Genomic DNA, 13,867 nt, shown 5'->3' on the forward strand with positions numbered 1-13,867 from the left:
TTTTGTATATAACTGAGGGCAGGTTATTACATGAACAAATAATTCATATAATAAAATATATCAATTATATTAGAGTCATTCAATATTATATTAATGTGAAAGATATATACTTGGGAGTAGCCTGTTATGGCAATGCATTCTAAGGACTACACTTCAACCAATCAGAAACCACCTGAAGGTTTATAACGACTTGATTGCAGAAGTCTTCTGAAAAGAGTTTATGTGGAATCAAATTAAAAGTATTCTTAAGTGGTCTTTTCATTTGGCAATTTAGTGAACAAGAAACATGTTACAAACGTTATCTTGTGTATAAAATAAACTTAGCTTACCTTTCCATATTGTGTAAGATTTTAGTTTTAAATGTGTTGATTTTTGTTGCTGTTGAAAGTATTGTATGATTCTGTTTCACACTGCACTGTTAACTCAAATGAAAAGAGAACACTACATATGACTGTCCTCTGACACAACCCCGTGTCATTTCATACACAGGGAAATACCAGCCATTACAGGCATCTGGAGTAGGCTACTAATAATAGCTCAAGGCTTACAGCCAACCTGCTTGCCTGTTTTGATATGTTGCCCGTGCTGTATGTCTCAGGATACGTCAGCCCATCTGAAGTTCTGCATATACAATGGGGTTTGAAAAGGTCCACTTATGAAAATTCTTCTAGTTTGCATTTTTCAGATTTTAAAGCTACAGGGTTTTTTTTTTTTTTTTTTTTTACAAATGCATATTATCAGCAAAACAATAAAACATTTGAGCTATAAATCGAACATTTTCAACAACACAAAACAAAAAATGTACACATTAACATGAATTTCAGAATTGCAGAATTTAGTAATTGTTGAGTTTACATTTTGCTTGAATGGCAGCATGCACTTGAACTGGAATGTACTCCATGTTATTCCAGCCAGTGCTGGGTAGATTATTTCTGAATTGTAATCCAGCACTGATTACAAATTACATGACTAAAATTGCAATCAGTAATGTAATCTCTTAGATTATGTTTTTGGGTAATCTTATATGATTACTTTTGGATTACCTCTGACCTAAATTGTTTATTTGATGTCATCTGCATTTGAGTCCAAAAAACTATGTCCATTTTGACAATGTTGCACATACATTTAAAGGTATATTCTGGGTTCAAATCAAGTTAAGCTCAGTCGACAGCATTTGTGGCATAATGTTGATTACTACAAAAGTTAATTTCGACACGTCCGTCCTTTTCTTTAAAAAAAGCTTAAATCTGGGTTTCAGTGAGGCACTAATAAATGAATGAGGCCAATCTGTAAACATTAAAATACTTAATCTTTCACAAGTATAGCCACAAGATGTAAACAATATGTGTTAACATGATTTTAGTGTGATAAAATCACTTACTAACCTTTTCTGTGTGAAGTTATAGCCAATTTTACAACTTTGTTGCCATGACGACATAACGCCTTAAAACCCTAAAACGACCATAAACAACTATGATTTACACAACTTTGCAGCTGAAATGACAAGTTTTAACAGTTTTAACAGAAGAATGAATGTAAGTGCTTTTATAAAATTATCAGCTTCACATTTCTGCCTTTAAACCTTCCAAAATTGGCCCCATTTACTTCCATTGTAAGTGCCTCACTGTAACCCAGATTTGTACTTTTTTTTTTTAAGAAAAGGAGAGACAAGTCAAAATTTATTTTTGTGGTAATCAACATTATGCCACAAATGCTATCGATTGAGCTTAACTTGTATTGAACCCGGAATATTCCTTTCAGAAAACTTTCTTAATTCATCATAATATAAGAGTTTTTATGATTTTTTACTTTTGTGTTTTACTTGCTATTTATTGTTGCAGGCTGATCCAGCAGATGGAAAATAACTCCAATAACTGATGATTTGTAGAAGGAATAACAAACTTTAATTGGTAAAGTTTAATTAATGAAGTAAAATCAATTGTAATGAACACTGAATAAATGCAAAATAATACAGGTATACATACTGAATATTAAGTAAATACACTGGTGGCCAAAAGTTTGGAATAATGTACATATTTTGCTCTTATGGAAAGAAAGTGTTACTTTTATTCACCAAAGTGGCATTCAACTGATCACAATGTATAGTCAGGACATTAATAATGTGAAAAATTACTATTACAATTTGAAAAAAATCTACTTCAAAGAGTTCTCATCAAAAAATCCTCCATGTGCAGCAATGACAGCTTTGCAGATCCTTGGCATTCTAGCTGTCAGTTTGTCCAGATACTCAGGTGACATTTCACCCCACACTTCCTGTAGCACTTGCCATAGATGTGGCTGTCTTGTCGGGCACTTCTCACGCACCTTACAGTCTAGCTGATCTCACAAAAGCTCAATGGGGTTTAGATCCATAACACTCTTTTCCAATTATCTGTTGTCCAATGTCTGTGTTTCTTTGTCCACTCTAACCTTTTCTTTTTGTTTTTCTATTTCAAAAGTGGCTTTTTCTTTGCAATTCTTCCCATAAGGCCTGCACCCCTGAGTCTTCTCTATACTGTTGTACATGAAACTGGTGTTGAGCGGGTAGAATTCAATGAAGCTGTCAGCTGAGGACATGTGAGGCGTCTATTTCTCAAACTAGACTCTGATGTACTGATCCTCTTGTTTAGTTGTATATCTGGCCTTCCACATCTCTTTCTGTCCTTGTTAGAGCCAGTTGTCCTTTGTCTTTGAAGACTGTAGTGTACACCTTTGTATGAAATCTTTTTTTTTTTTTTTTTGGCAATTTCAAGCATTGTATAGCCTTCATTCCTCAAAACAATGATTAACTGATGGGTTTCTAGAGAAAGCTGTTTCTTTTTTGCCATTTTTGACCTAATATTGACCTTAAGACATGCTGGTCTATTGCATACTGTGGCAACTCAAAAACAAACACAAAGACAACGTTAAGCATCATTTAATGAACCAAATAGCTTTCAGCAGTGTTTGATATGATGGCAAGTGATTTTCTAGTACCAAATTAGCAATTACGCATGATTACTCAAGGATAAGGTGTTGGAGTGATGGCTGCTGGAAATTGGGCCTGTCTAGATTTGATAAAAAATGACTTTTTTCAAATAGTGATGGTGCAGTTTTTTACATCAGTAATATCCTGATTATATTTTGTGAGCAGTTGAATGCCACTTTGTTGAATTAAAGTATCAATTTCCTTCCGAAACAGCAAAATCTGTACATTATTCCAAACATTTGGCCACCAGTGAAGGTCTTAAAGATATAACCCCTAAACTAAGTCTATATGTTGTCTCATCTAATGAACTAAGTATGTAAATGAAAAGATTAAGATAGACTGAGGCCTCAGAGAAGTAGTCAATGCAGACAGCAAGGAGAGAAGAACTGAAAAGATATTTGTCCGAAACGTTATAATACAAATCTGCGTGCGATCTTGGTTTATCTCAATGTTTTTGTTTTGACAGAGAAAACAACACATTCAGCCTGCTTCTCAATGGCATTCAGGGCCTAAAACTGCATAAGCAGTATTATTTAAGACATAACAGTTTTTATCATAACCTTAACTAATTCTAGCACTTAGGTAGGTATCATGAGTAACAAAACATAGTCACTGAACATTGACTATGTTTAACCAGGAAAATTTCCCAAAACATACTGATTAGATATGCTTTCACTCAGTAAGAGGTTCAGACAATATTCGTCATTATTCTCTAGTGACTGAAGATGAAATGTAAAGTAAATGCGTTAACTAAGAGCTGTCATGTAGGCAACAGGCCTGAGTGACCCCCAGTGTTTTGTATTTAAATGTACCAAGAGATATGGTATCACCTATTTTGATACCCTGTACAACTTTTGTCTTCTGCAGGATTCTAAGTATGTAAAGTAGCATTTAGGGATGCATTTAAATAGTAAATTTACACTTTCATCTTAGTTATATTTCAATTTAGTTTGTATATATAGGTATTTGTCAGTTTTGTGATTTGTGCACTGTATTGTCGCTTTAATAAGAAAACATATGCTAAGAACATAAGTATAACTGTAATACTCTAATAGCATATCATGTTTTAAACTGCATCGTCCTGCTTAACTGATTGGTCGATCGTCTTGTTTAAAGCAAGCCAACAAGCTTGAAAGTTTATACTGTCTGTCTCTATATGCAGAGGTCATATTTAAACACATCCCACTTTCATTCTACATATGCTGCAGTCAGCAATGCTCTTGTGGAACTGTTTGTCCTGAATTTATTTTTCTCCCTCTTCTCTCAGTTTCTACATTCACATCCTCTATTCTTTCATATCTTCAGACAGATGTCTCCTGACTCCACAGTCTTAGGAGGATTGGCTTATAAAGCTGACTTCCACAGGCCCATTTGAAGATCAAGACACATTTGTGTGTAAACTTCAGGACTTATGTCACTAAGCCTCAAGTTAAAGGAATATTCTGGGTTCAATACAAGTTAAGCTCAGTCGACAGCATTTGTGGCCCTATATTGACTACCACAAAAATAAATTTTGGCTTGCTGCTCCTTTTCTTTAAAAAAAGCAAAAATCTGGGTTACAGTGAGGCACTTATAATGAAAGTGAATGGTTCCAATCTGTAAATGTTAAAATACTGTTTCAAAAGTATAGCCACAAAAAATAATATGCGTGTTAACATGATTTTAGTGTTATAAAATCGCTTACTAACCTTTTCTGTGTAAAGGTATATCTAATTTTACAACTTTGTTGCCATGATGATGTAATGTCAACAAACCCTAAAACCCTAAAACGACTGTAGAAATGACCATTTAAACAACTTTACAGCTCAAATAATACACAAGTTTTAACAGAAGAATTAATGTGGGTACATTTATAAAATTATAAGCTTCACATTTCTTCCTTTAAACCCTCCAAAATTTGGCCCCATTAATTTTCATTGTAAGAGTCTAACTGTAACCTTGATTTTTACTTCTTTAAAGAAAAGGAGGGATGATTCGAAATTAAATTTTGTGGTAATCAACATTAAGCCACAAATGCTGTCAGTTGAGCTTAACATTTATTGAATCTGGAATATTCCTTTAATGAAAGATTACTAAGTGATTTTTACATTGATATTTATATGGAATGGAGAGAAATATTTTGGAGTGCTAAATTTAGATACATTTGCTTGTAATGGAGATGTCATCCAGCTGTCTCTTTTGCAGGCACAGACACAAGTGTGCAATTTCATACATTTACATGCACATTTACATTTAGTCATTTAGTAGGAGAATGAAATCTTGATACGAAACAAATGGCATATGAGTGGAATTCTTTTTGCATGTTTAGGCTTCTAGTTGCATTGTTCTTTGGGTAACTTAAATTGCCTGAAACAGATAGTGTTACTACTTCAAAACTTCATTGTGGATAATGTAATAAAATGAATAAAATAAAATTGAATATTGGTTCAAATTTGTTTGAAAAGTCATCCAAGACAAAACAAGAAACGGACACATGGGAATCACTGAACTATCCACTGTAAAAACTGACTTTAAGGTTTAGTTGTATTAGCTAGCTAAATTTCATGCCAACTTAAGTTTTTTTTTCTATTAATTTGTATTTAAGTTGGATTAACAATCATATTTGCCATTTCAACTCACTTAACAAAGTTGACTGAAAAAGCAAAGATTTGCCAGCTCCCAATATGCATTGCAGCATGAATAAATAATGAGGTTAGTGTTGTAGGCTTATTTGTTTGAAATTTGCGGACTTTATTTGTGCTATTTTTGTTGTTTATGTCATTACTGTTAGTTAATAGTTGTGTGGTGATGTTAATAACTTTTAATAATTTTAATAATATTTTATTTAATGGTATTTGCTGAGTGTCACCGTTACTTAGCTTTGTATTGAAAACTCTGTGAATACTATTCAAACTATTCAAACAACACATTTTGAAGTTCTTCAATAATCCTTTAAACTTCAAATCTCTAGATGATATATTGCATCTTTAATTCCTTTATAATTTTTAAGCATGATGAGCTCATGTCATTATATTTATTAGTGAAAGACCACATGAAGTACTTTTTAAAACGTAATTTGTCACATTGCAGGCACATCTAAAATGAGCTAGAGAAGGCAATATCCACCAATGATCCACCAATCAGAACATTCATTTCAGATGCGATTGTATATTTGCTAACCAATAATATTTTCCGTTTCAGTAAGGGGCGGGACATTTACAGCATCTAATGCTGATGCACAAGCATCCCTGGAGTAACCCTAATTTGCACTGTACTTTTATTTCCCTGCTTAATACATTGTGTGTGTGTGTATATATATATATATATTCATTTAAATTTAACTTATGCACTTAAACTTTATGAAAATACTGCATGTTATTGCACCCATGCTAGTTTTTGATTCTCTTTGCAGATGCTGGACACCTATGTCCCGTAATTATATCAAATGTTTTTAATGTTTCAAGCCTGAAGGGCTAGAAACCCTAATGTTTTTGTCAGGATTTTTTTTTTTTTTTTTTTTTTTTAACAAATGATTTTTTTCCAGTGATTCCTTGCGTCATGGTGAATCGTTTAAGCTCTGAACAATTTTAGCTCCGCCCCCTCATTTTCCCACTATTTTGGATTGTCTGAAAAAAATTAAACTGAACCAAACCAGTGCAGAACGATTCATCAGAGTCCCAATATGATAAGTTTTTAAAGGAATTTTCAACTTTTGATTTATCGTCAAACGGTACGCCAAAACGTACGTGGAGGCATGGCCACTTTTACTAAAGCGGTTATAGCTCTTGAACGGAATGAGATTTTATCACCAAATTTGGTACACATAAGTATAGGGTCATTCTGAGGACACACATAAAATTGCACGCCTCTGCCTCTTGGTAGCGCTATAATAATTAAAAAACTAAAAATGTCTCTAACTTTAAAATTTTGCATGCAGTGTCATTGTCCAAGGTGCCATCAAGGTCTATAAGGACCAATCAACTTTTAGCAGCTATATGAACTAATCCTAGGTCGTTCACCTGATCGGAACCAAATCAGTGCAGAAAGGTTCTCTGGAGTCCCAATCTCAATAATTATCAAAAAAAAAAAAAAAAGTTTTAACTTCCGATGCACCGTTGCAACAGTACGCCAAAGCGTACTTAAAACTCTTGAACGGAATGAGATTTCATCACCAAATTTAAAATACTTACGTAAAATTGGGTACCTCTGCCTCTGTTGGTGCTTTAACAGTCAGAAATGTAAAAATACCATATCTCTGTGCTGCCTAACCTGATGTTTCTGAAAATTAAGGCACTTTCTCATTGTTTTAGTTGCAAACAGACTGCCTAATTAATACTTAATATCTGTTACATATGCACTTAACGGACCTTAAAGGCTTGAACCCCGTTAATCGCTATATTTTGTTGTTGTTTTGTTGCCTTTTACTGCTGTCGGTGGTGCCTTTTTCTCATGATATCAGATCATTTTAATTTAGATTTCTAAGTAAGAAAACCATTTCACTATACACAGAAAAGCACATTATATTACACAAATAAAGCAAATAACCATTAAATCTTATGTAGGCTATGGTAATACAAGATAACGTCTTAACGTAAGCATTACTATGCTTATATTATCTATACAATGCTTAACAGTTTATGTATGTATTAGTTTATTAATTAGAGTAATTATAAAGTATTAACAATTTTCATAAATTCATAAATTCACAGTATGCTCACCTCTTCAGACACTACTACACCACTGAATAATACCACATTTTGATACATTGAATTCACATTCAATATGTGCTTGTCTGGGGTGTTGTAAAGACTTCAGTAATGCTCTTAGAGAGAGATAAGAAAGCATGGAGCATTTAAGAAACTATCTTTCACTAGCAAGCATTAATTTTTGTAACATATAGTATACAACGCCATCTCACAAAATAAATGATCTAATCCATAAGTAGAAGTTGCTTATCTAAACTCGACAGAAAATATAAACTAGCTGTGATGTAATAACTCTCTTTTATATGTGCCCCTCTCTTTCTGTACATATAACACACTATGAGAATTGCATAATTTAGAGGAAAACTGAATGACAATCCAATCTTTTCTAAGCAAATGTTAACTAAACATATGAGAATCCATAAAATTGCCTCTAAATGCATATATTTGGACTACAACTTCTAATGGAGGTTGTTTACTGAAGCCTCGCAATGACAAAAAGACGAGAGCTTACTCGTTTTAATGGACATGTGTGTCTTTATTACATGTTTATGTCCATAACTCTCATTTTGATTTTGCTTGTTTGTCAGATGTGTACTCCTTATATAACTTAAGGAATTACTCTTACTGTAAAATGTATATCATAAAGCAGAAAATGTCATTCTAGTCTGATAAGCATTGCCAGTCATTGGTTTCCAGTGTAGTTGCAGTGAACTACTGTTATTGCCACCCACGGGGGCCGCCAGCTTGCCTGAACTGTAGGTCCGGTAAAGTTTGGTGACATGCAATTAGAACACAATCTTGTTGAAATGTGAACTCAGCATATGATAGAAATTAGTCAGGAAGAGTGAGGTCGTTGACAGGCTTTTGTGTTTATGATCTTGTCCTCGGCTCTTTACTGCGCTCTGACAACTGTACTGGCATCTCTCCTTCTACATTGCCATCCATCTCTCAGTTCACCAGTGTCTTTCTCCTCTCACTGGAATGATTAAATGATGAGGTATTTTCACAGAGATACCTATTTTTAGACACAGAAATTCTTGTTAAAATTATAAATTATGAAAATCACTGTGTTGTGCAGTTTAATGTGCCAGGAACAGGAAGATATTTTCTGTTGAGGACTGAGACTTGCAAAGACAATTGAACTGAATATTTAAGAACAATCTCCATAATCTTCAAAAAATGTAAGATAGTCCATATAGTTAATTTTGGTATTATAACATCAGTGCCTACTAGTTTGCCATTAAAGCTATAGAACAGAATCAAACTCAACAGAACACAATATAATAGAATAGAACTTTATATGAAACACCAGTTCCCAGTAGTCTGCCATAAAATATAGAATAAAAAAAGAATAGAATAGTAAGTGCCAGTGCCCAGTAGTTTGCAATAAAAGATATCTCAATACAACAGAATAGAATAGAATTTTACATACAATACCAGAGCCCAGTAGATACAGAAATAAAGATACAGAATAGAATCAAACTCCACCGAACACAACAGCATAGGATAGAATAGATAATTTTAAGTGTAAAACCAGTTCTCAGTAGTTTTTCATAAAATATAGAACAGAATAGAATAGAGAAGAATAGAATAAAATGAAAAAGAACATGTCAGTGCGCAGTAGATTTCCATAAAAAAATAAACAAATTCAATTTAATAAAAGAAACTGAATAGAACAGAAAGTCCCAGTGCCCAGTAGTTTGCCATAAAAGGAAGAAGTCAAATACAATTCAATAAAACAGAATAGAATAGAATAGAATAAACTTTAAGTTTAACTCCGGATCCCAATAGTTTGCATTAAATATAGAATAGAATAGAATGGAAAAGAAAGTTCCAGTACCCAGTTGTTTGCCATAAAAGACAGAAAAAAATCAGATTTAATAAAAAAAATAAATAAATAGAATAGAATAGAATCACCAGTGTTCAGTAGCTTGCTATTAAAGATATAGAATAGAACACAACAGAATACAATGGAACAGAATGTTCCAGTGCCCAGTAGTTTGCAATAGAATAGAATAAACTTTAAGTGTAACTCCAGTTCTCAGTAGTTTGCATTAAATATAGAATATAATAGAATAGAATAGAATGGAAAGTTCCAGTACCCAGTAGTTTTCCTTCAATGACAGAAAATAATCACATTTAAATTAATAAAATAAAATAAAATAGAATAGATTAGAAACTAATAGAATAGAATAGAATTAATTTAAGTATAACACCGGAGCTCAGTAGTTTGCCATTAAAGATACAGAATAGAATCAAGCTCTACAGAACAGAATGAACAGAATACTGTAGAATAGAATAAAATAGAATTGAACAGAATGTTCCAGTGCCCAATAGTTCGCAAGAGAATAGAATAGAATAGAATAGAATAAACTTTAAGTGTAACTCTGGTTCCCAGTAGTTTGCATTAAATATAGAATAGAATAGAACAGAATAGAATAGAATGGAAAAGAAAGTTCCAGTACCCAGTAGTTTTCCATAAAAGACAGAAAATAATCAATTGTAATTTAATAAAATAAAATTAAATAGAATAGATTAGAATAAAATGTGCCAGTGCCCCGTAGTTTGCAGTAAAAGTTAGAAAAAACTCAAATACAGTTGAATTAAACAAAGTAGAATAGAACAGAACAGAAACTAATAGAATAGAACAGAATAGAATTAATTTAAGTATAACACCGGAGCTCAGTAGTTCGCAATTGAAGATACAGAATAGAATCAAGCTCCACATAACAGAATGAATAGAATACTGTAGAATAGATTAGAATGGAACAGAATGTGCCAGTGCCCAGCAGTTTGCAATAGAAGAGAATAGAATACAATATAAAGTTCCAGTACCCAGTAGTTTGCCATAAAAGGCAGAAAATAATCAAATTTAATTTAATAAATGGATTATTAAAGGTGCAGTATGTAACAATTTTCATGTAATATTCGGATTTTTTTGCCAATGTGTGAACGGCTTGTAGCGCAACTTAAAAAATGAGCCCTTCCCGGACGTCCTAGGTTGCCTATTAATGTCTGTCGACTGATTTTCATGCGAAGGGAGCGGGTCGATTTTGCCAGGAAAATCCAAAGGATGTGACGTTTATGTGTGCTCCCGAGAGCCTTCTGGCTAAGCGGGAACGTGATCGTGGTCGAGCGAAAACTAGAGTGAACATCGGCTGGGCATTTGATTCCTGGAGGGACATTCGTTTGGTTTTGGGGATCAAAACCGACCCTGAATTGGCATTCTTCTTATTGGACAGGTAAGCTTACATAACTGCAAAGCATGTGAAATATAGTGTCATAAGGATTGATCTGTGTAATTTTAGCTAACTTGATCTTGCCTGCTAACGCTGACGAATTGCAAGCTACCTTGCTTCGTAACTTTCAAATAATTTCAACGATCTTCTCTTTATACTAAAAGTCAGGTATACAGGATAAATTTAAGCAAATACGCTGGTTTCTTATTTGTAGCACAACATATGACATACAAAACATACAATAGTGCAACATAACTGCAGTGCAACAGTAAACTGTCTAGTATAATTCGGTAGTATGTAGCTGTATGTGTGTATCAGTATGCTATGTTAGCTGTAGTTTTAAGTAGTTTTAGTTTAGTCTTAAAGTTTGTAGTAAAACAATCATAACTGTGTAATTTTAATTATGCTACCTCATCTGTGAGCATGATGCCGGTGGATCACGTTCAGTCTCTTTGTACATTACGTCATTGTTTTGGCCGATGCTCGCTGGCTTGCGTCCCTATGGAGTGTGTGCACGAGCGCGAGCACGAGCAACAGGTAGCTGGCTGCAGTTCACTTAACGGCCACAGGTGTCATTAATAACAAGGGTTTCTGAATCTCACATACTGCACCTTTAATAAAATAAAATAGAATAGATTAGAATAGAAAGCGCCAGTTCCCAGTAGTTTGCCATAAAAGACAGAAAATACTCAAATATGATTGAATTAAACAAAATAGAATAGAATAGAACAGAATAGAATAGAATAGAATTAATCTAAGTATAACACCAGAGCTCAGTAGTTCGCCATTAAATATATATAATAGAATCAAACTCCACAGAACACAATGAATAGAATACTGTAGAATAGAATAGAATGGAACAGAATGTGCCAGTGACCAGTAGTTTGCAACAGACTGGAATTGAATAGAACAGAATTTTTAGTAAAACACCAGAGCCCAGCAGTTTGCCATTAAACGTATAGAATAGAATCAATCTCCAGAGGACACAACAAAATACAATAAAACAGAAGAGAACAGTTCCCAGACGTTTGCCATAAAAGATAGGTTCAACTCAATAGAATAGAATACAATAGAATAATACAATTTTAGTGTAACACCAGTGCTCAGTAGTTTGCCATAAAAGATCAAGAGAAGAGATCCACCCTTTTTTTAATCAATGAAACACACACACACACACACACACACACAGTTAGGCAGTGTGTTGAAAGAATTTAATTAAGCATGAATTAAAGAATGAAAATATAAGGTCATGGGCAGGCAGGGGGTCACATTTGATCTTATGTTCCATGATCTACCAGTAGTGATGGGCAGTAGCTTCACTACAAATAGCTTAACAACATTTCTGAGTAGCGAGATGGTAGTTTCGCTAGTTTTTAAATCAAGTAACTTCATTAGCGACGCTATATTTTTGACTATGTAGCGGCGTAGCGTTGACAAAAGCGTTACACTGCTACATCATGCCTTGTACCTGGTGTTTACTTTACCTACAAAACTAAAGATGTCCGTTCACAAATGAATCGCTCATTTGAGTCGGTTCTTTACAATGAATTGGTCACACGTTATAGGAAAGCTGTCTGAATCGGTTCGCGATTCACTCTGAATGACGCTCGCGCTGCTGAATCATTTGGTGCGCGCTCTCACTTGTCAACAAGCTCATGGAATATTTTATAATACGGCAAATAAAGATAAAGCTGGTTGCAGTGGATCTACAATCAATGGATACCAAACCTGCAAATACACCTTATCATTTGCCAGTGACGAAGAAAGTCTTTATTAAGTTTAATACAGCTTGTAAACGACTTCTGCAGGTAAAGACATTTTCCAACCGAAAGAGTATCAAAACACGTATTAGCCTACAAGAAAACACTTAAAAATTACCATGACATTACCATGTTTTTTTGGACATGTACCATTAACTGAGAGCACCATGTTAATACAATGATATATGAATGTGGTAATATAGCGAAGTACCATGGTATTTTTTTAATTACCTTGAAGCACCATGTAAATACAGTAGTATATGAATATGGTAATCATATATCAATTTACCATGGTAGTAACATGGTATTATTTGAAGCACCATGCAACAACAGAATGGTGCATAAATAGTTGTATATCAAAGTACTATGGTATTACCATCTGATACCATCAGAAATCACATTGTTATTGCCCAGATGTGCTCTCTCTCTCTCTCTCTCTCTCTCTCTCTCTCTCACACACACACACACACACACACACACACACACACACACACACACATGTTGGTGCGGCTATCCTTATGAGGACTCTTCATAAACATAATGATTTTTATACTGTACGAACTATAGATTCTATATCCTAACCCTACCCCTAATCTTAACCCTCACAAAAAACTTTCTGCATTATTACATTTTTAAAAAAACATCGTTTCGTATGTTTTTTAAGCATTTTAAATTATGGGGACACTAGAAATGTGCTCATAAACCACATTTATAGCATAATACCCTTGTAATTACCAGTTTGTAACCTAAAAAAAAGTCCTTGTAAACCACTTAAACCTGCCCACACACACACACACACACAGAATTTGGCCTCTTATCAAAAGAATTCAGTACATACAGAAATACAACAGCTAGACACAGAATTACAGGATAAAATGAATAGTATACTGTATGTACACCATGTTTTTATACAGAAATGTGCAAATTAAATTACGTTTAAATGGATATGGATTTGTAGAGGTAGTATATATATATATATATATATATATATATATATATATATATATATATATATATATATATATATATATAAAATGTAAAAATAGTGATTTTTCATATTGAACGTGTTTGTAGAGGTAGTAGTATAAATATGAAAAATAAAATGTAAAAATTGTGATTTTACATGTTGAACACATGGGTTTGTATAGGTAGCATGTCTAAATATGAATTTACATGTTTGTTTTTTTACGTGCACATACGTATTGCACCTACTGT

The sequence above is a fragment of the Myxocyprinus asiaticus genome, chromosome 46 (genome assembly GCF_019703515.2).
Source record: "Myxocyprinus asiaticus isolate MX2 ecotype Aquarium Trade chromosome 46, UBuf_Myxa_2, whole genome shotgun sequence".
Taxonomy (NCBI): Eukaryota; Metazoa; Chordata; class Actinopteri; order Cypriniformes; family Catostomidae; genus Myxocyprinus; species Myxocyprinus asiaticus.